Here is a 27,637-nt window from a genome sequence, read left to right as displayed (position 1 = left end):
AGTAACGTGATCCAAGTACTTCACTGCAGTTTACACCAGGTAATCTATACTTGTCAATTAATTTATATTGTTGGATTATGATTTAATGCGAAAACAATTAAGTACATGAAATGCTATCTCTCATTCTGATAGGAAAGGATACGATCCAGAATCTATACAGAAAACCCCCCCAAAAATTGTAGATAAAAATGCAATCATTGAATAGAGTCTTACTGCCTGTTTAAAAAATATATACGAATAGGATCTCAGAAAATATTCAAGCTAATATATCAGTTAAAATCTCCAATAAGTAAAAACAGCTAATTGCATGGATTTCAAAGAGAACATTTTTTCAGTACCCTGACTAGTTTGCAGTCTGATCGTAGAAATATTATTTATCTATACTCAAATTAGTCATATCTTAAAATGAATTGCTATATAACTTTTACAAATGACCTGCGTGACCACTCATAATAACAACTTTCAAGAGACATTTTTAGTTCCGTTATAAATTTATAATTGCATTTGTATCACATTTTAGTGCCACTCAGATATGCACAGGCAGGTCCAATATCACGCTGAGGGGCACAATGCTGCAGATAGTGCGATTGCCTCAGTTTCAGTGACCAAGGTTCAATTTTGACCTCTAGTAATGACAACATGGAGTATGCACAATTTCCCTATAACATTGTGAGTTTCTGCCAAGTGCTCTGTTTCCTTCCAAAAAGGTGTTGGTAAATGCAGTAAAACTGTTAATCCAGCACTCTGGGGAGTTCAGTGATGCCGTATTGGCAGATTTTCTGGACTATTAAATGTTATTCCTATTAATATCCCAACATGTATTTAATGCATTTTACAAAAAAAAGTTTCAAATGCAATATTTTTTTCAGTGAAGTTGGAAATGTGGCATGGTGATATTAAAGGGAGCGCACAAAATAGGGCCAGATGAATTTAGAGGGAAATATCACATAATGAGCAAGATGAGAAACAGTCACAATTTCTGATTAATCAGATAGTAGATAGTAAGTCTTACCCTAATATAGCTAGGTGTGGCAAGAGAATTAGGATGGAGTCGATGGTCATGCAAGAAAGAATAAAGGTTTTTACAAACTTGAATTGTTACTCTGGAATGTCAGAGGTTGAGACAGCAGGTAAAATTATGAGAGGCATCGATACGGTAGACACAAAATCTTTCTCCCCAGGTGGAAATGTCAGGAACTAGGGAGCATAGCTTTAAGGTGAGGGGCAAAGCTAAAAAAGATGTGCAGGCATTTATTTTACTGACAGGTAGAGGCAGATCTGCCACGACAGTAGCACTTAAGAGGCTATTAGATAGGCACATAAATATGTGCCTATCTGATAGGGAAATGGAGGCATATGAACCATGTGCAGGAGGAGATTAGTTAACCCGCATCACGTTCGGCACGGATGTTGTGGGCTGAAAGGCCTGTTCATGCGCCGCACTGTTCTACATTCTATATATGTCACAAAGAAATAAGTGGAGGAGTGGTTCTGATCGGAACTGGCATACACACAAGATTGAATGGTTTATTGAGTAAGAAGGAAATATGAAAAACTACTTGGTTATTTACGGTCTTTGCTATTACTTTCTTGCAACTTTTTCATTCTTGCATGAAGCTTGCTCTGAACTGCTTGCTGCTGTTCATTCTCTCCTCCAATTTCTGCTTCAAATGACCCTTTTTTATTTTCTGCTTATGTCACATTCGGTCACCCTTCACTAAAGTTTTAACTAGTTTGCCAGAGCTTGCAAGTACTAAAATCCTAGCCAATGTTCCAGGAGTGGGTTTAGATTGGCAGGGGGGCGGGAACCAATGCAGGACGGAGGCAGGTGAGAGGCTGGAAGTCAGTATGGAATGCAAGAAAAGTTCAGTGGACAAAAAAGGCTGGAGCACAGCAGGGGGTGAGGAAGGTCTGTCAGATTGAATTGCATCTATTTTAATGTGAGAGGCCTGATGGGGGCATGGATAGGTAGATGCAACTGGGATGTTGTAGCCATCCCGAAAACCTGGCTAAGATTGGGACAGGATTGGGCGCTTAATGTTCCAGGGTACAGGTGTTATAGGAGGGGTAAAGGTGGGGGTAAAAAATTATTAATTAATAATGTCACAGCAGTAGTCCAAGATGATATTATTTATGGTTTGTGCAATGAGGCTACAACAGCAAATATGTCAGGAGATTGCAGACAACTGCAAGACTAATAAGGTAGTCATAGTGGGGTATTTTAACTTTTCCAACACAGACTGGAACTGTCATTGTGCCAACGACTTAAATGGGGTAGAATTTGTAAAATGTGTTCAGGAAAGTTTTCTCAGGCAATCTGTACAAGGAAGAGGGCAAAGCTTGATTTACTCTTAGGAAATTGGGAAGGGCAAACGACTGAAGTGTCCGTGGGGAAGTCTTTTGGAACCAGCAATCACTGTTCTATTAGCTTTAAAATTGTGATGAAGAAAGACAGTGCAGGTCAACATGTTAAAATTCTGAATTGGGACAAGGCTGACTTTAATGGTATTAGACAGGAACTTGCTAAAATTGATTGGAGTAGTTTGCAGGCAAGGGGATTCCCGGAATGCTTTTAAAAGTGTGATTACAAGAGTTCAGGGCATGCATGTTCCAGTTAGAATGAAGGACAAGGCAAGTGGGAGTAAGGAAACTTGGATGATGGGCAAAGTTGAGGCTCTGGTCAGGAATAGGAGGCAGCATGGGACAGGAATAGGCAGCTGGGATCAAGTATATCCCTGAAGGAGTTTGGGGAACTAAGGGGCATACTTAAGCAGGAAATCAGGGGGGCAAAAACAGAGCAGGGGATGGCTCTAGCAGATAACAGTAAGGAAAATCCAAAGCAAATATACATTGAGAAAGAGGGTAACCGGAGACAGTATAAGGCTCCTCAAAAAACCAAAGCTGTCATCTATGTGTGGAGCTGCAAGAGATGGAGATGGGCCTATGAGTATTTCTCCTGTTTTCACTATGGAAAAAGAATGAAGACTGGGGAATTTCAGACAGTTAATGGAGATGTACAAAACTGCTTGAATTTTTTGAAGACGTGGCTAAAAAGGTCAATGAGAGCAGGGCTGATGTTGTATGCATGGATTTCAGTAAGGCATTTGACAAGTTCCGCATGGCACGACTGAAAGATTAGATCACATGTGATTCAAGAAGAGAGAGCTGAATGGATAAAAAAAATTGGCTTCATGGAAGGAAGCAGAGGGTGATGGTGGAAGGCTGCTTCTCAGACTGAAGGCCTGTGACTAGTGGTGTGCCTCAGGGTTCGGTAACATTTGTCATCTACATCAATGATTTGGATGAGAACATACATGGCAAGATTAGCAAGTTCGCTGATGATACAAAAGTGGGTGGTTTTGCAGATAGTGAAGATGGTTGTGAAATATTGCAGCAGGATCTTGATCGATTGGCTAGGTGGGCTGAGGAATGGTTGATGGAATTTCAAAGAGAACTATGAGGTGTTGCATTTTGGGAAGTCTAACATGGGCAGGACCTACATAGTGAATGGTAGGGCTCTGGGGCGTGTTGTAGAGCAGAGGGATCTCAGAGTGCAGGTACGTGGTTCCTTGAAGATTGAGTCATATCTAGATAAGGTGGTCAAAAATGCTTTTGGCACATTGGTCTTCATCAGTCAGTGTACTGAGTTTAGAAATTGGGAGGTAATGTTGCAGTTGTACAAGATGTTGGTGAGACCGCATTTAGAGCATTGTGTTCAGTTCCGGGCACCATGTTATAGGTACAGAGACAATTTACAAGGATGTTGCCAGGACTAGAGAGTCTGAGCTATAGGGAGAGGTTGAGTAGGCGGGGACTTTATTCCTTAGAGCGCAGGACGACGAGGGGTGATCTTATAGAGGCGTATAAAATCATGAGAGGAATAGATCGTGTAAGTGCACAGAGTCGGTTGCCCAGAGTAAAATCGAGGACCAGAGGACATAGGTTTAAGGTGAAAGGGTAAAGGTTTAATAGGAATCTGAGGGGTAACTTTTTCACACAAAAGGTGGGAGGTGTATGGAACAAGCAGCCAGAGGAGGTAGCTGCAGCAGGGACTATCCCAACATTTAAGAAACAGTTAGACAGGTGCATGGATAGGACAGGTTTGGGGGGATATGGACCAAATGCAGGCAGGTGGAACTAGTGTAGCTGGGACATGTTGGCCGGTGTGGGCAAGTTGGGCTGAAGGGCATATTTCCACACTGTACCACTCGATTACTATGTCTCGAGGACAGCATGTATTACGGTCAAGGATGTTCTAATGCGCATGAAGGTAGATACATTTCCCGGGCTTGATCAGATATATCAGGGAACACTGTGGGAAGTCAGAAAAGATATTGCAGGCACCCTGGCTGAGATACAGTGCCCTCCATGATGTTTGGAATAAAGACTCATCATTTATTTATTTGCCTCTGTACTCCACAATTTGAGATTTGTAATAGAAAAAAATTATACATGGTTAAAGTGCACATTGTCACATTTTAATAAAGGCCATTTTTATGCATTCCACCGGGTGGCGTTTCGGTGGCAGCCTCACCTACAGCCTTTTGTCTTTTTTTTTGTGTATTTTAAAAGTTTGTGATAATTTTCTCTGGTTTGTTTTATGTGGGGGGTGGGCAGGGGAAACTTTTTTTCAATCTTTTACCTTGCCGAAGATGCGATTGTTTTCCGGATATCTCCGGTCGCTCTGTGGCCTAACATCGTGGAGCTGGAGGCCTTGCTCGTGACTGACTTTGAGCCCCACCGCAGGGACATGGATTTACCATCGGAGCCGATACCTTGCCTGGGATCGAAGCTCCAACCACGGCCTGCGGACTTTAACATCAAGGAGCTCGCAGTCTCAGTTTGAGACCGTCGTCGGGAAGCTCCGAAAGCAGCAAGTTCAATTAGCCCCGACCCGGGGTAGATCGTCCGGCACGGGGAAGCTGAGATTCCCCCCCCCCCCCGATGCAGGAGCTTGATCACCCCTACGAGGAAGGCCCGCCGCCGGCTATGGGGGTTAGATCATCCCGTCAACATAAGGTTAGAGGCCCCAGACTGTGGGTGGACAAAGAAGGGAGAGATTTAACCTTTTTCTGCCTTCCATCACAGTGAGGAATGCGGAGGATTCACTGTGGTGATGTTCATGTTAAAATGTGTTTTGTGTGTTCTGTTGATTTTTATTGGTATGACTGAATGGCAAATGTAATTCCTCGTATGTTGCAAAACATACTTGGCTAATAAAATATGATTATGATTATGATTTGGTTTCACCATGTAGAAATTACAGCAGTGTTTATACATAGTCCCTACCGTTTCTAGATCTCCGACATCTCCCTACCATTTCTGGATCTCACAGGAAACAGACTATTGACTGACATCTTCTACAAACCTACTGACTCCCATAGCGATCTTGTTTACACTTTTTCCTATCCTGCTTCCTGCAAAGACTCTATCCCCTACCCCCAATTCCTTCGTCTACGCTGCCGAAGATGAAGTGTACCATACCAGGGCATCGGAGTTCTCCTCATTCTTTAGGGAACGGGGGTTCTCCTCTTCCATTATAGATGAGGCTCTCACTAAGGTCTTCTCTATATCCCACAGCTCCGCTCTTACTCCCCCTAGCCCCAATTCGTAACAAGGACAGAGTCCCCACCTTCCACCCCATTAGCCATCGCATACAGCATATAATCCTCCAAAATCTTCGCCATCTCAAATGGGATCCCACTACTGGCCACATCTTCCCATCTCCAACCCTTCCTGCTTTCCGCAGAGACCATTCCCTCTGTAACTCCCTGGTCAACTCGTCCCTTCCCACCCAAATCACCCCCTCGCCAGGTAATTTCACCTGTAACCGCAGGAGATGCAACACCTGTCCATTTACCTCCCACCTCGACTCCATCCAAGGACACAAACAGTCTTTCCAGATGAGGCAGAGGTTCACTTGCACCTCCTCCAACATCATCTATTGTATCCGCTGTTCCAGGTGTCAACTTCTCTACATTGGCGAGACAAAGCGCAGGCTCGGCGATTGTTTCGCTGAACACCTCCGCTCATTCTGTCTTAACCAAGCCGATCCCCCGGATGCCCAGCACTTCAACTTCCCCTCCCATTCTGACCTTTTTGTCCTGGGCCTCCTCCATGGCAAGAGTGGGGCCCAGCACAAATCGGAGGAACAGCACCTCATATTTCGCTTGGGTAGTTTACACCCCAGTGGTATGAACATTGACTTCTCTAACTTCAGATAGCCCTTGCTTTCTCTCTCCATCCCCTCGCCATTTCCTGTTCTCCCTCTAGTCTGTCTGTCTCCACCTACATTATCTTTGTCCCCCTCCCCCCAACATCAGTCCAAAGAAGGATCGCGACCTGAAACGTCACCCATTCCTTCTCTCCAGAGATGCTGCCTCACTCGCTGAGTTACTCCAGCATTTTGTGTCTACCTTTTATACATAGTCCCCCCCCATTTCAGGGCACCATAATGTTTGGGACACAGCAATGTCATGTGAATGAAAGTAGGTTCAGTATGTATGTATAGTCATGTTCAGTATTTTGTTGCATATCTTTTGCGTGCTTGTTGCTTGTTGTATGTGATTCATGGACATCGCCAGTTGCTGGGTGCCTTCTCTGGTGATGCTCTGCCAGGCCTGTATTTCAGCCATCTTTAGCTTATGCTTGTTTTGGGGGCTAGTACCCTTCACTTTTCTCTTCAGCATATAAAAGGCATGCTTAATTGGGTTCAGGTTGGGTGATTGACTTTGCCACTCAAGAATTGACCATTTTTTAAGCTTTGAAAAATTCCTTTGTCGCTTTAATAGTATGTTTGGGATCATTGTCTTGCAAAACAATGAACTGCCAGCAAATGAGTTTTGAGGCATTTGTTTGAACTTGAGCAGATAGGATGTGTCCATACACTTCAGAATTCATTATGCTGCTACCATCAGCAGTTGTATCATCAATGAAGACAAGTGAGCCAGTACCTTCAGCAGCCATACATGCCCAGGCCATAACACCCCCACCACCGTGTTTCACAGATGAGGTGGTAAGCTTAGGATCTTGGACAGATATCTCTCTCCTCCATACTTTGCTCTTGCCATCACTCGCATATGTTAATCTTCGTCTCATCTGTCCACAAGACCTTTTTCCAGAACTCTGGTTGCTCTTTTAAGTACTTCTTGGCAAACTGTAACCTGTGGTTTGCATCTTGCAGTGCAGCCTCTGTATTTCTGTTCATGAAGTCTTCTGTGGACAGTGGTCATTAACAAATCCACACCCGATTCCTGAAGAATGTTTCTGATCTGTCAGACAGGTGTTTGGGGATTTTTCTTTATTATCGAGAGAATTCTTCTGTCATCAGCTGTGGAGGTCTTCCTTGGCCTGCCAGTTCCTTTGCGATTAGTAAGCTCACCCGTGCTCTCTTTCTTCTTAATGATGTTCCAATCAGTTGATTTTGGTAAGCCTAAGGTTTGGTTGATGTCTCTAACAGTTTTATTCTTGTTTCTTAGTCTCATAATGGCTTCTTTGACTTTAATTGGCACAACTTTGGTCGTCATGTTGATAAACAGCAATAAAAGTTTCCAAAGGTGATGGAAAGACTGGAGGAAAGACTAGGTGCTGAGAGCTCTCATATACATGTGTTAAGGAGGCATTTAAACTAACCTGAGCAATTACAAACACCTCTGAAGCCATGTGTCCCAAACATTATGGTGCCCTGAAATGGGGGCCAATGTATAAACACAGCTGTAATTTCTACATGGTGAAACCAAAATGTATAAAAATACCCTTTAATAAAATCTGACAATGTGCACTTTAACCACATGTGATTTTTTCTATTACAAATCTCAAATTGGGAAGTACAGAGGCAAATAAATAAATGATGGGACTTTGTCCAAAACATTATGGAGGGCACTGTATATGAATAATATGAATAATAATTCAACACGTATATATATATATATCATATATATATATATGATTCAGACAAATATATATGTGTATATATATATATATATATATATATACACATACATATACATATACATATATACATATATATATATATACATATACAGCCCCCATTTTGTTACGACTCCCGAATGCAAGTACTTCAGAGCCACGTAACACAAGTCAAAAACCAGGTTCAGGTTCAAAAAACAGTTTTAATTATTCATTGGAACACAAAACTCAAACCTGATTTAAACAACCCAGTCAGGGATATGGATAAACCGACAAACAATTTAACAATGCTCCAGCCAGCCACGCCATGGGCCGTCGAACCGGAGATTCCAAAACCTGCCCAAAGAGATACAACCCTGAAACCAAAATACACGAAAACTCTAAGGTCAGCCCTTATCCGTCCCAATTCAATATATGTTAACAAGGAATGGTGAAAATACACAAAGTTCTATGCCATGTGGTCCGGCTTCCTCAGCCCCACACCAGCAGTCTGCTCATCAGTCAGCCAGTAGCTGAGATATAAACAATAGTATATTTAAAAGACAATTGGCCAAGTACGTCGACAGGAAAGGTTTAGAGGGCTATGGGCCAAATGCAGGCAGATGGGACTAGTGTAGACAAAGCATCTTGGTCACTATGGACGATGGGTCAAAAGATGTATTCTTGGTTTCTTGGTCCTCCAAAATATTCCAAATAGAATTTAAACTGGAGGTGGTGAAGGGAGGGCTTAAGCCAGAAAGGGTTATTGGGAAGAAAGAGCTACTTTAAATGTAGTTGCATCTGGTTGGGTAACTATAGTTGGGTGGAGATTATTCCATGCTTTAATTGTGCGGGGGAAGAACGAATTGCTGTATACATCTGTCTTTGTAGCTGGGATCACAAATTGGATCAAATGCCCTCGTCTACTACTAATTGGTTTGGGTTTGAGCTTCACGTCTGTCTTGGAGAGAATTCAGAAGTTTGGTGACACTCGCTTCTCTCTCATAAGTGTTAGTAACAAATCGAGCTGCCTGTCTTTGGACACGTTCGATGGAAGAAATGTTTTTATTTGTGTATGGGTCCCATGCTGCAACTGCATAGTCCAAACGAGGTCTAACGAGGGTGAAGTATAGCTTCTCCTTGACAGAAGTTGAACAATGATGAAAGTTGCGCCTCAGAAAGTTTAGGACACCTGTTGCTTTCACCGTTGCATGATGAGTCTGACCATTCCATTCCATGTATGATTATGACTCTATTGTATCTCCCTACAGTTTTCTTTTCTGTAGTGATTTTGCAGGTATATCCTTCATTGGTCCTTTGTTCCCAGTGTTCAGTGCTTGACATTCAGGTTTCACAACAACCACTTTACACCTCTGCTTGAATACTGTTTCATGGTGTGCATTGCTAATCAACAAGATAACTTCATTTCCCATGTCCTACTGGGACTCTTGCCTCATCTCTTTAACAACTGTCTCCAAAGTTAGATATTGTTTTCTTTTGTCACAATAGACAATAGGTGCTGGAGTAGGTCATTTGACCCTTCGAGCCAGCACCGCCATTCAATGTGATCATGGCTGATCATCCCCAATCAACCCCGTTCCTGCCTTCTCCCGATATCCTCTGACTCCGCTATCTTTAAGAGCCCTATCTAGCTCTCTTAAAAGTATCCAGAGAATTCCACTGACTCACAACTCTCTGTGAGAAAAAGTGTTTCCTCGTCTCCATTCTAAATGGCTTACCCCTTATTCTTAAACTATGGCCCCAGGTTCTGGACTCCCCCAATATCGGGAACACGTTTCCTGCCTCTAGCGTGTCCAAACCCTTAACAATCTTATATGTTTCAATAAGATTCCCTCTCATCCTTCTAAACTCGAGTGTACAAGCCCAGCCGCTCCATTCTCTCAGCATATGACAGTCCCGCCATCCCGGGAATTAACCTTGTAAACCTACCAAAGCATCATTGACATTGCAAGTCGATTTCATGCCGCCACTGGAGTTCTAATATTAACTTTGGACTACCAACCCCTCTCTATCTTCCAGTCACATCATTTGTACTACCCACTTACTGGAATTCTGAAATGCAATCACATACATAACCAGACTGAGTAAAAACAGTAAAAAAAAGCTTTAGTCATGTCAGAATATACATAGTATTTGCAATAAGATAAAAGTTATCCTACAGGTGGCAACATACAATTATGATCTAATAGCTATAAAGATGTGGTTCGACTGTTTTGCTGAACACCTTCACACGATCCACCAAGGTCTACTAAATCTCCTGGTAGCTAACCATTTTAATTCCTTCCCATTCGGGTTTTCCTGTCCTAGGGGTCCACCATTATCAGAGTGAGCCCATAAGCAAACAGCAGGGACAGCACCTCATATTCCACTTGGGTGCTTACAATCCAACCGTATGAACATCAAATTCTCCAATTTTAGGTAACCTCTCACTAATCCCCACACACACCCCCTCCGCTTACTCCCCCATACCCCTTCTTTCACCCCCTCTCCCTTTTGCCCTGCCTGGAATTCCACCCATTTCTCCCCCCACCCCCAACGCTTCCTGATACCTTTTCCTGGCTTCACAATTCATAACTGATGCTGAGTTGGATGATCAGCCATGATTATATTGAATGGCAGTGCAGGCTCGAAGGGCCGAATGGCTTACTCCTGCACCTATTTTCTATGTTTCTATAACTCTTCAATCCTGTCTCATACCATCTGCTTTTATCTCTGCCCTTTGTTCCAAACCTCTGCCCATCAAAACACATCCCTCGCCTGTGTCAACCTATTACCTGCCATGCTTGGTCCCACCTCTTCCAGCTTTCTTCTCCTCCCCCTCCCCACCCCCATAATCAATCATGAAGGATTTCAACCCAAAACATCACCTACGTTCCCCAGAAATGTTGCCTGATCTGCTGTTATATCAGCACTTGGTGCCCTTTTGTGTATTACCCAGCATCTGCAGTTCTTTGCTTCTACATTCTGGATGTTTAATATTTCAAATTATACAAGGTTCCAGAAGAACAGACAAAAAGGGATAGGACGCAGGATAGTATTGTCAATCAAAGAAGGTTTCAGTGCATATTTGAGTTGTGATGTGGAAGCTGTGGATGGCAGCATAGAATCAGTTCGGAATCAAATCATGATAGAACCCTGAAATGTGACCTTTCAGTTGGGCATAAATGGGGATACATCTGGAGCAAGTTTGAAGGGAAATGCAATTATCATGGGAGATTTTAATCTAAATATTGATTTTTCAAACCAAACTGTCTAGGGTATCATAGAAGATATATTTTTGGAGTGCATCAACAATAGTTTCTTAGAACGACATGTTATGGAATCTACCTGTGAACAGGCTTTTTTGGATTTGGTCATGAGTAATAAGGAAGGATTAGTAAGACATTTTGCTGTTAAAGATCCCCCGGGAGGCAGTGACCACAAGATGAACGAACTACAGATGGAGTTTACAGATGAACACCTCAGGACCTAACAGTCTTCAACTTACGGGCAATTACAACGGTACAATGGTGGAGTAGTCCAAGGTGGACTGAAAAAATAAGCTCAAAGAAAGAGCTGGTCAGCAACATTCAGCAGGAATTTATCTCAATTAGAAAGAGGGATTGCGTGAAAAAGAGGCAGTGGTTAACAAAGGACATCAAGCGTAATATTATATTGAAAAATAAGACATACAAAGTGGCACGGGTTGATGGCAGGCCAGAGTTCGAGGAAGTTTTAGGATCCAACACAAAATGATAAAAAAGCTTAAGAGAAAAAGTTGATTGAGGGAAAATTTGCATGCAGTATCAAAACATGCTGTGGTTTTTATGGAAAGTAGGTGGCTATGGTAGGTGTGGGGCTTCGAGAAAATTAGGCTAGTAAATACATTTTGCATCTGTCCTCACCACGGATTATATTCATAAGAGAAGATTAGCCAATTTCAATAAGTAGTGTAGAATTTGTAGAAATCCCAATCACAAGGAATAAAATATTAGAGAAACTCACAGGGACAAAGCAAACAAATCCCAGAGATGTCCTGTACTTATGGGTTTTAGAGGAAGTGTCTGTAGAGATAGTGGACCAGAAGGCAAAATGTTGGAAGAACTCAGCAGGTGAAAGAGCAGGTACAAATGAGTGTTTCAGGAGGAGCTCTGCATTGATACTGAAAGTGAATTCACCGATTGAAATGTTTCTAAAACGCATTACATTTGAAGAACGCTCCAGACGAACAGAAAACAGTCTTGTGCAAAAAGAGGGAAAGAAGGCAAAGAAGTCAATTAGTTTAATGTCAATTGCTGGCAAGATGCAATGTCAATCATCAAAAATAAATAATTTAGGAAAGCCAAATGTAATTAAACCTAGTCCACGTAGTTTTATGAAAAGTAAATCATGTTTGGAAAATGTACTCAAATTCTGAGGTGTACTCCGGTTCTCCCACATCCCAACAGGGATGAAGTCCTCACAGTAGAACTGTACAAGCTGGAAAGGTTGCCCCTGAACCAGAAAAAGCACAATAGCCAAACAGGGAGGTTTGCTCATGGGTTTGGGAAGGGTTTAAATAATTTTGAGTGGGAGCAGGAATAGCGTAGATGCACAGTAAAGGAGGGCTGTAGCGCCGCCCCCCCCCCACCACGTTCAAGTCAAATAAAGAAAAACTAGTAGGTAGGGTACACATGGGTTTGTAAAGGCAAAAGGGAGGATTGGGCAGTTAAATTCAAAATATAGCTATGATCAGTTTAGCGCAAGAGTTCACAACCTGGGGTAAATTTCGCCTACCCAGGGGATAAATTTGTTGATTCTGGATTTGTAAAAAGGATTATTAAATTTCCCCTTTGTTGTTTGCTTTATTATGATAGAAATGTAAAATCAAATTACTGAATAAAACAAGGTGGGGGTAAATTTACTTTTGAAAAGTTTCCAGGGGGTAAACGGGACGAAAAAGGTCGGGAACCCCTGCTATAGCGTGAAAGGCTATTTGAATCCTTAAAATGCATTCGATAGACAATAGACAATAGGTGCAGGAGTAGGCCATTCGGCCCTTCGAGCCAGCACCGCCAGTCACTGTGATCATGGCTGATCATCCACAATCAGTACCCTGATCCTGCCTTCTCCCCGAGGCAGAGAATTCCACAGATTCCCAACCCTCTGTGTGAAAACGTTTTTCCTCATCTCCTTTCTAAATGGCTTACCCCTTATTCTTAAACTGTGGCCACTGGTTCTGGACTCCCCCAACATCGGGAACATGTTTCCTGCCTCAAGCATGTCCAAACCCTTAATAATCTTATATGTTTCAATAAGATCCTCTCATCCTTCTAAATTCCAGAGTATACAAACCCAGCCACTCCATTCTATTAACATATGACAGTCCCGCCATCCCAGGAATTAACCTTGTGAACCTACGCTGCACTCCCTTAATAGCAAGAATGTCTTTCCTCAAATTTGGAGACCAAAACTGCACACAATACTCCAGGTATGGTCTCACTAGGGCCCTGTACAACTGCAGACGGACCTCTTTGCTCCTATACTCAGCTCCTCTTCTTATGAAGGCCAACATGCCATTTACTTTCTTCACTGCCTGCTGTACCTGCATGCTTACTTTCAGTGACTGATGGACAAGGACCCCCAGAGAGAGCTTTTTAGGTCCAACAGTGTACAGATAGTCCTACGATAGAAGAGACAGTACAGGACATCATTTTGTGGAATAAAGTCAGGCAAGGAGTGAGGCATCTGTGGGTGAGTGTTTTCGTGGTAGTGACCATAAGTTTTAAGATGGTTTTCTTAAGAAAGGTAAACAGGAAATTAAGGTCCTGAATCGGTGGTAGGCTGATTTCAATGTTGTAAAATCTAATCTGGCAAAAGTAGACTAGATACTTGCCGGATAAATCTGCATCCAACAAATGGGAAATGTTTATAAATGTGAGATATTGAACATTCACAACCAACACATTCCTGTAAGGAGGAAGGCAAGCCTGGGGAGTGCTGGATGTTAAGGGTATGATTTTAAAAAAGGAAAGATATGGCAGCTAAAGAGCATGAAACTCAGGTGAGGCCCTCCAGGAATATAAAACGTGTACTGAGAAATTAGAAGGGCCAAGAAAAACAATGAAATATCACAGGCTGACAAGGTTAAGGAAAATGAAAAGTTATTTAAAGAATGTGACAAGCAAGAGAGTCATTAGGAACAGAGTGCAGTAATCGGGAAACGAATATGGCCAATTCTGTACGTACCAAAGAGTCATTCTGTACATGGAGCCAGAAAATGTCTGACAGGTCTTAGACACAAAAAACTGGAATAACTCAGTGGTTCAGACAGCATCTCTGAAGAAAAGGAATAGGTGACGTTTCAGGTCGAGACCCTTGTTCAGACTGAAAGTCAGGGGACTCTCCAGAAATGCTGTTTGACCTGCTAAGTTACTCCAGCTTTTTGTGTCTATCTTCGGTTTAAACCAGCATCTGCAGTTCCTTCCCACATATGACAGGTCTTAAATGGATATTTCTCATGTCTTCATGAAGGCAAAAGACATTATCATGGCAGATTCTATGGAAGAAGGACAGAGATATTCTAGAAAGTTTTAATATTAAGGGGTAGCACAGTGATGTAATTGTAGGGCAGCTGTTTCACAGCACCAGAGATCCGGGTTTGATCTTGAACTCGGGTGCTGTCTGTGTGGACAGTCTATGTACACCTTCTCCCTGTGACCCTGTGGGCTTCCTCACATATCCCAGAGACACGTGGGTTTGTAGATTTGGCCCCAAAAAAACAATTACCCCAAATGTGTCGGGAGTGGATGGGAAAGTGGGATAACATAGAACTAGTGTGTACAAGCGATCGATAGTCAGCGTGGACTCGGTGGGCCAAAGTGCATGTTTCCGTGCTATATCTCTAAACTACAATGTAAAGTCTATAAGATATCTTTGTGGGCATAAAGGTGGATAAAATCGCAAGGAATAAGATGCACAACCGACTGCTATAGGAGGCAAGGGAGGAGAATGCCATGTGGTTGAGTTAGATTAGTCAACCTATCTCTCCTCATAGCAGTCCTATCATCCCAGGAAACAGTTGATGAACATTCTTTGCACTCAGTCTATAGCAAGTATATTCTTCTTATTTACAAAAATCAAAACCGCACACAGTACTCCAGGAGTGGTTTTAATAAAGCTCCGCATGGGTACTGAATATTATCCCTCTTGCTGTTGTACTCAAAACATTTGTAGCGCTGAAAGGCAACATATCTCGTCTTCTAAATGCCTGCTCACCTGCATATTTTGCATTTCAGTGAAGCTGTGCAAGGACACCTTGGTACATTTCCCAGTTTATCACCATTTAAATAACATTCTGCCTTTCCAAACTGGATAATTTAACACTTGTACACACTAACCACATCTGTCCATTCACTCAATTTGTCAAAATGTTCCCAAATCCTCTTTGTATATTTCTCGCAATCATAATTATGGTATGCCTGATTTCATAGGTTGGGGCATTGAATATAAGAGTTAGGAAGTCATGCTTTTAGAACTTTGGTTAGGCCGCCTATGGAGTATTGTGTAAGTACTGGTCGCTCCATTACAGGAAGATGTGGGGACTTTGGAAAGAGTTCAGGGGTTTACAAAAATGATACCGAGATTAGGAGGTATTATCTACGGGGAGTGGTTGGCCAAACATGGGTTATTTCGTTTGGAACGTCAGAGATGCAGGTGGTCCTAATAGAAGTATATTAATTTATGAGAGGCATAGATATGGTAAACATTCACAACTTTTTTCCCAGGATGGAAAAGTCAAATAATAGAGGGCATAGTGTTAAGGTGAGAGGGGCAAAGTTTAAAGGAGATGTGCGGGACAAGTTTAAAAAAAAAGAGAATGGTGAGTGCCTGGAACGTGCTGATGGGGTGGTGGTTGAAGCAGATACGTTAATGGCATTGAAATGACTTTAGGATAGGCATGTGGATATGCAGGGAATGGAGGGAGATAGGCTATGTACAGATAGATAAGTGATTTTATTAGCATTTGTTTGGCACAAACATTATGGGCCGAAGCGCCTATTCTTGTGCTGTACTGTTCCATGTTCAATTCTAACCAGTTTTTAGATGAAGATTCGTCAACCACAGCCTTCCTCTCCCTTTGTTTATTTTCCCAGCACCTTTCGTAATTGGATGTGCGACTTGAACTTTAATCTGATCTGATTGATTGGTGGGTCACGTAGATACATAGGCAATAGGTGCAGGAATAGGCCATTCTGCCCTTCGAGCCAGCACTACCATTCAATATGATCATGGCTGATCATCCACAATCAGTACCCCGCTCCTACCTTCTCCCCATACCCCTTGATTCCACAAGCCCTAAGAGCTCTATCTAACTCTATTTTGAATGCATCCAGTGAATTAGCCTCCACTGCCTTCTGAGGCAGAGAATTCCACAAATTCACAACTCTGAAAAAGTTTGTCCTCGTCTTGGTTCAAAATCGCCTACCCCTTATTCTTAAACTGTGGCCCCTGGTTCTGGACTCCCCCAACATCAAGATCATGTTTCCTGCATCTAGCGTGTCCAATCCCTTGATAATTTTATATGCTTCTATAAGATCCCCTCTCATCCTTCTAAATTCCAGTGAATACAAGCCCAGTCGCTCCATTCTTTCATCATATGACAGTCCCGCCATCGCAGGAATTAACCTTGTGAACCAACGCTTCACTCCCTCAGGAGCAAGAATGTCCTTCCCCAAATCAGACCAAAACTGCACACAATACTCTAGGTGCGGTCTCACCAGGGCCCTGTACAACTGCAGAAGGACCTCTTTGCTCCAATACTCAACTCCTCTCGTTATGAAGGCTAACATACCATTATCTTTCTTCACTGCCTGTTATACCTGCATGCTTACTTTCAGTGCTGATGTACTAGGACACCCAGATCTCATTGTACTTCTACTTCTCCTAACTTGACACCATTCAGATAATGATCTGCCTTCCTATTCTTGCCTCCAAAGTGGATAACCTGACATTTATCCACATTATACTGCATCTGCCCACTCACCCAACCTGACTAAGTCACTCTGCATCCCCATAGCATTGTCTTCACAGTTCACACTGCCACCTAGCTTTGTGCCATCTGAAAATTTGCTAATGTTATTTTTAATTCCTTCATTTAAATCATTAATGTATATTGTAAATAGCTGCGGTCCCAGCACCGAGGCTTGCGGCACCCCATTAGTCACTGCCTGCCATTCTGAAAGGGACGTTTCCTGTCTGCCATCCAATTTTCTATCCATGTCAATACCCTACCCCCAATATCATGAGCTCTAATTTTGCCCACTAATCTCCGGTGTGGGACCTTATCAAAGGTTTTCTGAAAGTCCAGCTACACTACGTCCACTGGCTCTCCCTTGTCCATTTTACTTGTTACATCCTCAAAAAAGTCCAGAACTTTGTGAAGCATGATTTCCCCTTCGTAAACCCATGCTGACTTCAACCGATCCTGTTATTGCTATCCAAATGCGCAGCTATTACATCTTTGATAATTGATTCCAGCGTCTTCCCCACCACCGATGTCAGGCTAACTGGTCTATAATTCCCTGTTTTCTCTCTCCCTCCTTTCTTGAAAAGTGGAATAACATTAGCTACCCTCCAATCCACAGGAACTGATCCAGTATCTTTAGAACATTGGAAAATGATCACCAATGTGTCCACAATTTCTAGAGCCACCTCCTTGAGTACCCTGGGATACAGGCCATCAGGCCCTGGGATTTATTAGCCTTCAGTCCCATCAGTTTACCCAACACCATTTCCTGACTAATGTGAATTTCCTTCAGTTCCTCCGTCACCTTAGGTCCTCTGTCTTCTAGTACACCTGGGAGGTTGTTTGTGTCTTCCTTAAAGACAGAACCAAAGTACCTGTTCAACTCGTCTGCCACACCTTGTTCCCCATAATAAATTCACCTGTTTCTGGCTTCAAGGGACCCACATTTGTCTTAACTAATTTTTTCCCCTCTTCACATACCTAAAGATACTTTTACTATCCTCCTTTATATTCTTGGCTAGCTTACCTTCATACTTCATATTTTCTCCCCATATAGCCATTTTAGTTACCTTCTGTTGACCTTTAAAAGTTTCCCAATCCTCTGGTTTCCCGATTATCTTTGCTATGTTATACGTCTTCTTTTTTATTTTCATACTGTCCTTGTTTTCCCTTGTCAGCCACGGTCCCCTCTTACTCCCCTTAGAATCTTTCTTCCTCTTTGGAATGAAATGACCCTACATCCTCTGGATTATGCCCAGAAACACCTGCCATTGCTGTTCCACCATCATCCCTGCCGAGGTCCCTTTTTAGTCAACTTTGGCCAGCTCCTCCCTCATGCCAACATAGTCCCCTTTGTTCAACTGCAATACTGACACTACTGTTTTTACCTTCTCCCTCTCAAATTGCAGATTAAAACTTGTCATATTATGAGCACTACCTCCTAATGGTTCCTTTACCTTGAGTTTCCTTGTCAAATCCGGTTCATTACACAACACTAAATCCAGAATTGCCTTCTCCCTGGTAGGCTCCAGTACAAGCTGCTGTAAGAATCCATCTCAGAGACACTCAACAAACTCCCTTTCTTGGGGTCCAGTACCAACCTGATTTTCCCAGTCTATCTGCATGTTAAAATTCTCCATAACCACTGTAGTATAACCACCCTAGAAGTCCTGCTTTTCAGCCTTCATCCTAACTCTCTAAACTCATGTTGCAGAACCTCCTTCCTCTTCTTCCCGACATCGTTTGTGCCCACATGCACAACCACTTCCGGCTGCTCACCCTCCCTCTTGAGGATGTTCTGAAGTCGGTCCGAGACATCTTGAACCCTGGCACCAGGGAGGCAACAGACCATCCTCGAGTCACGCCTGCCACCACAGAATCTCCAGTCCACACCTCGGACACTCACTTAGCTGAACATTGTAAACCGTTTTGTCTATTTCGCATTTATGCAGTTAAGTTACAAAGTTGCTATTGTTAGGATGAAATGTTACTTTTAGATACACATACTATTGCTCCAAGTATGCCTTTCTGCACTTCTTACTGTACGTGGATGCTCATCAGGCTTCATGATAATCGTGGATCGTCATTTGAATAACAATGCTAAATAAGCAGATTAACAATCATTCGGGATGCATTCTATTTTTGGAACATTTTTGGACTTTTTTCCCCAATCCACCCCAGGTCCCACAACCTATTTTAAATGTAATTTCTTGGTATTATGCCTACCAAGATGATGAAGATTTTAAAAAAATTAGCAAGAACTTGAGCATCCCCTTTCAGGTAAAAAATGCCAAGTGTTTTTGAGATTAAACAATTATGTTTCTGTTACATTATTTTTTTTTGTTTTTTTTTTTTAAACAGGAGGACTGCAAAAGAAAGTAGTTTTAACTAGTCTTATGAAGCTTTGAAATATAACAAAGTAGCAGCATAGATATTGAAGAAATCATTGTGACAAAGGAAATATCTGAAAACAGTTACTGAGATCACCTTTTCTACTTCAGGGATAAATTTGAATCATAATAGGAAATTTCCCTGGTGTTATTTTCATGCAGCAGTCATTTTAGAACTTAGCATTAATCAATTAATGTCATTGTGCATTGGTGCACAATTGTTCAACTGCAGCAATTTAATTTGTTCATAAAAAAATCTAGTGAGGAAAATTAATAAGATAATTCAATAATAAATTCAATAAGAAGCTTAAATCAATAATTTGTCAAAAATAGTAAGAAACAGAGCATGTTCATTAATAATGAAAGCAAAAAATACGGGACACTCTGCAGGTCAGGCAGATCTGTGGAGAATGAAACAAATTGATATTCCAGGTTAGTGACCTTTATCAGAACTGGAAAAAATAAGCAAACAAATACATTTTGTGCAACAACAGGAGAGGTGGAGAGAACACGGTAAATGTTTGCAATTGCTTGATAAAATTCACTATCCAGAATAATTAACTAGATCAAACAACAGTTTGATGCAGTGAATTATTAGAACTAATACCATTTACTTTGTATTAAAACATATTGCATTTATTAAGTAACTAATTAACTTTAAAGTAGGTGAGATCAGACAAAGATGACAAATCAAAATGAAGTGAACTAGAAATAAAGAACTGCAGATGCTGCTTTACAAAGAAAGACACAATGCTGGAGTAACTCAGCAGGACAGAGAGCATCTCTAAACGAACAAGGATAAGTGGTGTTTTGGGTCAGGACACTTCCTCAGACAAGCAGCCTGAAGTTTCATTCTACAAATTATTCTACAAAGACATGGTCTTCAACAAGTTACGATGCAAAGGGATTTAAAGAGGAAATTCCATGGCACAATGGCTAACTTGCTCAAGGTTAAGTTGCTCACCAGGAACAAAGCAGTAGGTGGCGGGGATGGCAAAGCACAAGGCAAGTATAGATTTAGAGTTCAGTTTAGAGATACAGCGTGGAAACATGCCCTTCGACCCACCGAGTCCATGCTAACCAATGATCACCTGTGCACTAGTTCTACGTTTGCAATCTATACTCCAGGGGCAGTTTACAGAAGCCAATCCTACAAACCGGCACGTCTTTGGAATGAGGGAGCAAACTGGAGCACGGGGAGAAAATCCATGCGGACAGGGAGAACTTTTAAAGTCCGTACACACAGCACCCGAGGTCAGGATTGAACCCGGGTCTCTGGTGCTGCAAGGCAGAAACTCTACCGCTGTGCCGTGGTGCTGTACTGTTCTGAGGAATGGAACCTTTTCACAGGGTTTTACAACTGGAGGACATTGGAAATAGCAAGACTATCATTTATTTAAATATAGGTTTAAATTCGAACAATGAAAATGTTAAATTGGAGGCATCAAGCTTCACCAGTTGCCAAGGACAAAAGTTCCAAGAACAGATTTTTTTCCTGCAGTTCTGTTTCATTCAACCTGGCTTTACACAAATCATTTTATTTAACCTTCAGTCATGCTATCCTTCTCATATATCTTTGCAAATTTGTAACTATAAATCCTGCATAAACTATCAATTTGCATATTCTGTAATCAATCTACAAGGTAGACCTGTAAAGTTAAGAGAATGCGGTGCCCTTTTCACAGAACAATGTTTGGAAGAATTAAAGACCAGTATTTTACATATTTTAAAAAGTCATGCTGGGATGCTGTAACACGCCTAAAAATGTTCAAAAGTATAGTTTAGAGATACTAGGCAGAAACGGGCCCTTTGGCCCACCCAGTCAGCAGCTACCAGCGATCCTCACACATTAACACTACTGCACACACACAAGGGACAATTTACATTTATACAAAGCCAATTAACCTGCAAACCTGCACGTCTTTTGGAGTGTGGGAAGAAACTGAAGATCTCGGAAAAAAACAAAGCAGGCCACGGGGAGAACGACCTATCTCCGTACAGGCAGCACTCGTGGTCAGGATCAAGCCTGGGTCTCTGGCACAGTTGGGCAGCAACTCTACCGCTGCACCCACAAATACTGCCAAGGTGTTTTTTTGAAGCAATAACTGTTGACAGTTTTGATAGAACTTGGAGAAAGGTCTCGACCCGAAACGTCACCCATTCCTTCTCTCCAGAGATGGCGACTTCTCCCGCCCGAATTGCGGGGTTGAGAGTGACCTGGAGCGGGGCCTTACAACGCCCGGCGCGGCTGTAAATTGCTGCGGACTTGCTAGCGCCCGCCGGGGGCTCCAACATCAAGACCCGGGGCAGGGCCCTACATCGCCCGGCGTGGCTTTGCGTGGCCACGGACTTGCTAGCGCCCGCCGGGGGCTTTGACCTCGACTTCGGGAGAGGAATGGAGAGCAGGGGAGAGACAAGTTTTGCCTTCCCTCACAGTGAGGAGGACTCACTGTGATGGATGTTTATGTGAATTGAATTGTGTTGGTGTGTGTCTTGGTTCTTTTTTTGTATGGCTGCAGAAACCAAATTTTGTTTGAACCTCATGTGAGGTTCAAATGACAAATAAAAGGTATTGTATTGTATGCTATCTGAGATACTCCAGCATTTTGTATCTATCGCCAGTTTTGACAGCATGCTTGAATCACCTGGATACTTCAGTTCATTTTCCATATTCACTTCACTGTTGTGCCAATACCCAAATTGATGGACAGTGGTCGGCATGGACTCGGTGGGCAGAAAACCCTGTTTACAAGCTATATTTCTCAACTAAACCAACTTGTAACTGGATAAATTGGTTTCTTCCGAACTTTGAAATAAAGTTTTATATGAAGTAAATATTATGAGCAGATGTACTTTATTAAATGGAGACAAATTTCAAATTGACCAGAGCATGAATTCAGAGCGAGTCACAGAGCCATAGAGCGTAGAGCATGGAAACAGGTTGTTTGGCCCAACTTGCCCACAGCAATCAACATGCCCCATTTACACTAGTCCCACCTCCCCGCGCTTGGCCCATAAACATCTAAACCTATCCAATCCATGTAACTGTCCAAATGTCTCTTGAACGTGACGATAGTACCCTTCTCAACTACCTCCTCCGACAGCTCTTTCCATATTCCTACCACCCTACGTGTAAAAAGGTTACCTATTAAAGTTACCTCAGGGCCCTATTTAATATTTCCTCCCTCTCCTTAAGCTATGTCCTCTTGTCCTTGATGCACCTACTCTGGGCAAAAGACTCGGTGCATTTACCCAATCTATATCTCTAATGATCTTATACACCTCTATAAGATCACATTCATCTGCGCTCCAAAATATAATGCCCTAGCCTGCGCAACCTCTCCCTGTAATTCAGCTCCTCGATCCTGGCAACATCCTCAAATCTTACTGCTGCCTTTCCAGCTTGACAACATTTTTTTCTACATCGTGATGACAAGAACTGAACACAATACTCTAAATGTGCCCTCACCAATGTCTTATACATCTGTAACGTGACTTCCCAATTTATTTTCTCAATACTCTGACTGATGAAGGCCAGTGTGCTGAAAGTCTTCTTGACCACCCTATTTACCCGTGATGTCATTTTCAAGGAACTATGTACCTGCACTCTCTCTGTTCCACAACACTCCATAGAGCCCTGCTATTCACAGTGTAGGTCCTGCCCTTGTTAGACTGCCCAAAATGTAACACCTCGCACTGTTACTGTATTAAATTCCATTATCCATTCCTCAGTCCACCAGCCCAATCGATCAGGATCCTGCTGTCATTTTTGACAACCATCTTCACTATCTGCAACCAAACCACCCACTTTAGTTAGTTGCAAACTTGCTAATCATGCCATGCACGTTCTCATCCATTTCATTGATATAGATGACAAACAGCAATGGGCACAACACTGAACCCCGAGGCACACCACTAGTCACAGAACTCCGGTCAGAAAAGCAACCATCCATTATCACCCTCTTTTCTTGAAGCCAATTTTCTATTGAGTCAGCTATCTCTGTTTGGATCCCATGCATTCAAACCTTCCTGAATAGCCTACCATGCAGAACCTTGCCTAGTTGAAATCCATATATACATCTACAGCTCTGGCCTCATCAACCTGTTTCTCTGCCACAAAAGGTAGTTGAGGGCAGTTCATTGGCTATATTTAAGAGGGAGTTAGATGTGGCCCTTGTGGCTAAAGGGATCAGGGGGTATGGAGAGAAGGCAGGTACAGGATACTGAGTTGGATGATCAGTCATGATCATATTGAATGGCGGTGCAGGCTCGAAGGGCCGAATGGCCTGCTCCTGCACCTATTTTCTATGTTTCTATGTCACATCTTCAAAAAAACCCTCAGATTCTTGAGACATGATCTCCCACCTACAAAACAATGCTGACCATCTCCAATTAGCCCTCGTCTATCTAAATGCATGTATATCTTATCCAAATAAAACCTGTGTGATGAGAACATAAAATTTACAAGACCAGAGAGGACATGCTGGTGTTGTATATGGTCCAAAGGAGGTTTACAGAAATTATTGGGGATGATTGGATTCATGTATGAGGACTGTTTGACTCTGGGGCTGTACTTGCTGGAGTTTAGGTTAGGGGGGGGGGGAAGAGAAAGAGAGAGAGTCTAATTGAAACCTACTGCGTAGTGAAAGGCCGAGAAGGACTGAATATTTCCAGTAGTGGGAGCGTCTAGGACGAGAGTGCACAGCCTCAGAATAAAAGGACATACCTTTAGAATGGAGATGAGGAGGATTTTCATTGGCCAGAAGGTGGTGAATCTGTAGAATTCATTGTCACAGACAGCAGTGGAGGCCAAGTCATTAGGTATTTTTAAAGCAGAGTTCTTGATTGGTAAGGGCATCAAAAATTACGGGGAGAAAGCAGGAGAATGGGATGAGAGGGAAAAATAGATCAGCCATGATCGAATGGCATAGCAGACTTGATGGGTCGAATGGCCTAATTCTGCTCCTATATCTTATGAAGAAGCATTTTTATCTAACATAGAGTCCATCTGCGATTTCACTGTTAACGCACTTTCAGTAAACTGGCCAAACAAGGCAAGATGATTTCTATCAATATTGACAACTATTTTCTTTCCAAATATATACCAATAATATTGGAATCCCACCTTTGTTTGGATTACTGTTCAAATATTTTTTTCTTGCTGCCATAGATTTAGTCATTTACAAAGGGTGGCATAATTTTCTGTTGTCACCACATAAAAGCAAATAAAGTAGATACTAGATGGATTAATTTTAATAAATGGCCATTTCTGCATCCATCAGTCAATATTTTGTTACTGGTGGCATACGGAGTATGATAAAAGTTCACTCTTTCTGATCCATTCAACATGCAACTACTTGCTGAACCGTCAGCTAATTTACTAAACCTTAATAATATTCTGTAAACTTTACGGTTTACTGAAATGCGAATCCTGCAAGGATTCGTGATGCTACAACTAAAATCTGCATAATATCAGATCCTTTATATACAATACTCTTAACAGCAACTCATGACATATCTTATCTCACTCAAATATAGGACCAGAAGGCAAAATCAACAAGGCCCTGAGATTAACCTCCATAAATGATGCAAGGTTGACGCCGACTGCAGCCCCTTTCTTTAGGCATCAAATTAATTACAGATATGCAGGATAAGCTGGGCATTACATTTCTGCGCCTCTACTACCTTCCATATCAAACACACATCAACAATGTATTGTTTTAAATGCTGTCACATGAATAAAATCATCAGGAGGAGACAGTATTTATAAACATACCCGACTTGCAGTAACGAGAATAGAACATGTTTAGTTTTAATCAATTTAAGCCGAAAGATTCAGACCATTAGATGGGGCAGAGCATTTCCAAAAACAACGTTTATCATGATCTGAAACGACAAATGCGTGGTAATCTGTCAATTGCGAGCCTGGAGTCTTCCCATTGTGGAAAAAGTAGACCCGCTTAACATGTCAAACCAATGCTGTGCGCATATCTTAGTCTCTAAGTAGGCACGCAATGGGCCAATTCCTGGACTACCACTCGAGTAAAACATCTCAATCACAATGTAAACTGACAGTGCAGTTGGTCTACATCCACCCACCAAACAACATTCCTTCAACCTGCTTCGTGCAGCTTTCACGACCTGCAATCTAGTTCTCAAACTTAACACCACCCCCAATAAAATGTAGAACTGCAAAAACAAAAGCTTCGTTTCCCCCCCCCACAAACTGGGTGAAAGGCGACAGATTGCAAACACTGGAACGGAGGAGAGTTTACAAAAATAAAGGATGGTTAAAGATGAATGAAAGTTTAAAAAAAAACACTTGGCAAACCAAGACTTGGAAAAGCCCGTGAGACTTTTGTCATCAACATTTTAGGAGATAATTCGCCAAGCCCTGGGGGCTCTGGTGTGGAGCTGCCTTCACAGGAGGGAGGGTTTATTTCTATCCCTGGTGTGTCATGAGCCCCTCTCTGACCGGTTTTAATGCATTTGTGCCAGTGACAGCTGCAAATGTAGAGATTGCCAGGCGGCGGCTGGTGCCAAGGGAGCGGGCCGAGTGCCCGCCCCCCCCCCCCCGTGCCCCCTCGCCAACCCCCCCGCGGCGCCGCCCCGCCCTCCCCCCGGTTCAAAGCCAACGGTCGCCGCTCGAGCTCCGGGAAAACGCTCGAGGAACGAACCGCTCAACACTCACCCTCTGGCAGCAGCAGCCACATACTCCCTCGGCCAGCTCGCGTCAATTCGTTCCTCTCACCATTTAAAAAAAAAGCAATACTTAATTAAACTGAAGCGGTTGCATTGAAGCATTTGCACTATTTTTTTCTCTGCAATAAAAAAGGGGGAGGGGAAGGCGGCTTTTTAACACTTTCCTTGCAAGAACACTTTCCTTCCTTTCCACCCCCTTCCTCGCTGTCTTTCCCCCTTCCCCTCCCCCTTTTTTTTTCTAACACCCCCTCCCTCCCTCCCTCCTCCTCCTCCTCTCCCTCCCCCCTTCTTTCTTGGCACTGCTGACTGGCTGAGGCCCGGCCGACGTGGCCAGTCCCAGCCTCGTTGTGTGTCGGTGCCGATGAAGGAGGGAGGGAGGAGGAGGAGGAGGAGGCAGGGAATGGAGGGGAGGGAGCGAGGGGGGCTGTGGGTGAACACTGGGGCCACTGCCAAATACTGAGCGCTCCATTGGGATGCTGCGACCGCGGCCGAGCCGCGCGTGCGCACTTCCTCCCCGCGCACACCTTGCCGAATAGTGGGCGCCCTCAGCGCGCATGCGCGACCCGGCGCTGCTTCTCGTACGGGCTTCCTTTTCAGGGAAAATAAATGCGCTCCTTCTCCGCTCTACTCCGTGAGTTCCGTGAGTGCCGCATATGCCAATGAGCGAAGGCACTCGACGCCGTGTGATGTATCGTCACATCACGGCCGTGTATTTGAGGACAAAAGCCGCCGGGTGGCACATGCGCTCTCTGCCGCAGTCCTGTCAAGTTTCACTCAAAGTGCAGCCGGAGTCCCGGGTCTCTGCACTCACCCTCAAAACCTCCTCATCTCCAAACACAACGCGAAATAAAAGTGTGTCCCACTGGCAGCCAAGCCCCCAACATCATAACTCTCCAAATCCAGGCGATTCAACCCACACCACAACCAACAAAAACAGTTGCAAAACCAACAAACTTACATAACGTTGTAAGTGCAGAACCTGGCAAGCACCTTGCAAGCACGACCTCAACCTTTCTTCCAACACCTTACATTCAGTTTTCAGAGTCAACCACAACTTGACAGGGGCTCTTACTTGCTCATGCGCTGTAAGAGCTATATTTCCAATTCATGGTCTGCCCCCAAATAAGTCCCGTTAGATTCAAAATTCACCTAGAAAAAGACTTGCAAAAACGATTTCTTTTTGTCTACAGAAACAGGGTTCCAAGTCTGCACGGTTCATACCGTACAACTCGTTGCTCAGCCCTGCGAGTGACAGCAATAAATATCCATTAGGTTTGCACTGTGTACTTCACAATCACTGCCGATTGTAATACTTTGTAATTTAATTTATTTATGAAGCAAACAACTGACCTTATCCCACAGTCATTTGGCAACTGTCCTGGTTTTATTAAATGTAAATTTCATGGTTTACCGAGACAGCTCTTTTCATTTGCCAGTTTTTCCCTTACAGTTTTGCTTTGAAATCATTTGCTTGTAGTCACTATTAAAGTATCCATTTTGAAATTGTTACCGTGTTTACTTAAAACATCATGAAGTTACAATGATACTATATCACACAATTTCAAACGGAGAAAATCAATATTGATCTAAAATCTCTCAACCTAAAATGCACCTGGTTACCTTTTTGAGA

At 42.8% G+C, this 27,637-nt stretch overlaps 1 protein-coding gene across 3 annotated transcripts in view; it reads right to left on the bottom strand.

Annotated features, from left to right (window-relative positions):
- znf652 (zinc finger protein 652) overlaps window positions 1–27,061 on the bottom strand; it is a 78,610-nt gene extending 51,549 nt beyond the window's left edge. The window contains exons 1-2 of one of the 3 annotated variants that reach the window (XM_033035376.1): window positions 25,997–26,394; window positions 25,082–25,191 (exon numbers count right to left, since the gene is read on the bottom strand). The gene's annotated coding sequence lies outside the window, so the exon portion shown is untranslated. Of the gene's footprint in view, window positions 1–25,081; window positions 25,192–25,996; window positions 26,395–26,965 lie in introns of those variants that run through there. The other 2 variants (XM_033035377.1, XM_033035375.1) reach the window with 2 other exon arrangements.
- Window positions 27,062–27,637: the final 576 nt, after the last annotated feature.

Source organism: Amblyraja radiata, chromosome 16 (genome assembly GCF_010909765.2).
Source record: "Amblyraja radiata isolate CabotCenter1 chromosome 16, sAmbRad1.1.pri, whole genome shotgun sequence".
Taxonomy (NCBI): Eukaryota; Metazoa; Chordata; class Chondrichthyes; order Rajiformes; family Rajidae; genus Amblyraja; species Amblyraja radiata.
The sequence above is the reverse complement of the archived record's forward strand: the minus strand, read 5'-3'. Positions and strand labels throughout refer to the sequence as shown.